Genomic DNA, 2,764 nt, shown 5'->3' on the forward strand with positions numbered 1-2,764 from the left:
TCAGTCATCTTGTCAGGGCCTGGCTCGGAGGTGACTGTTGGCTTTGAGGGCAAGACTTTCTCTTCAGCTCTGTCCCTAAGCAGCCTTGATGCTCTGCTGGCATTTAGCTGCACTGCCACCGTATTTTTGATGCCAAATTTTAGGCTGTGCATGCAGAAGTAGTTCAACGTGTCGAATTTGAGAAAAGTCGTTCCTCGCTTCTCCAATGAGGACATTTGTGATTATTTAGCAAATAGGGAAACTGTTGACTTTGGCTTTTCTTAGTGTATTTTCTTTTCTTTTCAGTGTAAAAAGAAACTAACTTGGGTCACTTCACTAACCCACTGCTGGGTTAAATATTGAAGTTGGATAACCATTACCCCCTCAGAGACAAAACAGACAATCCCTCCAGGGACTTGATATTTAAATTAATAGAAAAAATTACTTTAATTTCAAAAGAGGACAGCCAAAGTGATTTAACTTTTCAATAATTTTCTTATAAAGATGCTTTATCCTATTAACACAGGTTGCTCCTGAGGACTCATAAACAACAGACCAAAAGTGTGTAAGCATCATCAAATTTGCAAAAAGAAAAAGGAAAACAAACAATTATGATTTTATCTATATCAACATGATTTCTATGTAAATACTGACTTAATAGAATACTGTTTTAGTTTAAGTAGTTATTTGCTTGTTTTCTTGCTTAGACCTCAGTTGTTTAAAGAAACCTCTTCTGTCTTTAATAGTTGCATGCCTCTGTGATAACTGATTTGTTTGGGTTGTTTACTTTTGCACTCAATTGCAACTCCTGCAATTTGTCTGAACCTTGAAACTAAGTCCTACTTGTCTTTTGCTTTTGATGCCTGGTAACATTAATGTATAGCAAAAACTTTTTGAAAAATAGTGGACATTAATTAAAACAACATCTGAGCATGTCATTAATATATCTCATTGTCTACAGTAGTTTTTAAGAAAACCATTGCAAAAATAAACTTGAAGTTGCTTTCAAATTGTTGGCCTGTCGTTGAAAAGTGTAACAATATGGGTAAATTGTTTTTTTAAATTCGTTTTTCATGCTGGATCCACAGTTTCATGAAGCTAGTCTTGTGATCCGCATGATCCACCAATATCAATGTCTCATACTAGGACCTCTGGTTGATGTTTTTTTTTTGTTTGTTATCCATTTGCATTACTTATTTGATTTATTTGGGATGAGATTTTTTTTGTGACGTTACCAGAACATAAATGCCCAGAATTAACTATTATTTTTAATTCAAAAGGCAAAAACAGAGATTTTCGATTAACAAGAATTGTTCTTCATTAAAGTCTTCTATCACTTGACTTAATCTCTGCCATATTTTCACTCTGTCAGCATAAAAGTCTATAGAGTTAAACAAATCTATTCTTTTTGTAAAAAGCTGTAAGTTAGTATTTTTCCTTCTCACTCTTCTCCTGCAGCAGATGTTGACAGTTTTCCTCTGGAGAGAGGAGTTGTTAAAACTACACGAAAAACAAAAACAACAAACTGCCCCCTTCATTCAGGTTATCCCTGTTTTGTATCTGCCCTTTACTCTGCATTATTTAATTCCATTTAAATATATATTTTATTTCTTACTTCTAGGATCTAAATAAAGTCTCACAAACTTAAAAGATTTTCATTTTTGGTGAGATGAAAAAATTTAACTTTTTTAGATGTTTCCCTCCAAAACCCACTGTATCTCCTTTCAATTTAATTGGCCCAATAAATAAACCACTCTACTGCAAAAGTAATTTAAATGGAGAGATAAAGGTTAGAGCAAAAATAAAAAATAAAAATACAGTCAAAAACATAGAAAAGATAGCAACAAACTAAAATTAGGATGTGAATTACCACAGCTGATTCCCAAAGTCTGCACTGAAGATTGACTTCCTAGATGCAGACTGACAATGTCTTCATCAGAGCAGCTGAGAATGGAAAGAAGGAAGGAATTTGCATTTGAGCAGGAGGAGGATCAGTGTGTTCTTCAGATGGAGGTGATGGAGCAAAACAGATGCAACACCAGAAAAACAACAAATTGCAAAACACAGAAGAAAAAAAGCTGGAAAGAAAACAATGTTTACAAGTCTGTTTGGGTGTTTTTGAGAAATCGACACGTTGGAAAACAATATTCACATTCACATTTATGTATTATTACTTTAACAGCAGCAGTGAATTTTGCAGGGGGGTTTTTCAACAATGTAGAAGTATTTTAGCCCCTAATCTTAATCAGGGCCCACCTTTAATTACTAGTTAATTTATAACTTTAAAAAAAGACAGAGAAGGTTCTAAAACAGGTAATTTAAAATGGTCGAAGCCCTTTGGTTCAAAATGCTGCCTGGGCACAAACAGCTCATTATTACCTTCAAGATGAGCTGTGATCTAAAGTGTGGGCTATCTCCACACTTAATGCATTAGGCTACATGCATATATGTAAATCTCAGCCACCTGGATGGTTTTTGTAGCCATCAACAGCCTTTGGCATTGGCAGAGTGTGTAGAGATAATTTAAATTGGTTAGTTTCCCAATCTGTGTCCCATTACTAGAGTTTCTCCTTGGTAGATACCTTTCTGATTGAATTTTGAACTCCAAGCAAACTATACTAACCTCAGTGATCTGAAGCTGTAAAGGAGCAAATCCTTGGCAGCTTATGGAAAGCCTTCCTAGTGGAGTATAGGCTCACATGGCTTTACTTGAAGGTCCATGCTTTTAGAATAAGTTGTCCAACAGTCTGGTGAGGGACAGTGTTATGTGCACTGAAATAAAAAG

Source organism: Xiphophorus hellerii, chromosome 3 (assembly GCF_003331165.1).
Source record: "Xiphophorus hellerii strain 12219 chromosome 3, Xiphophorus_hellerii-4.1, whole genome shotgun sequence".
Lineage (NCBI taxonomy): Eukaryota > Metazoa > Chordata > Actinopteri > Cyprinodontiformes > Poeciliidae > Xiphophorus > Xiphophorus hellerii.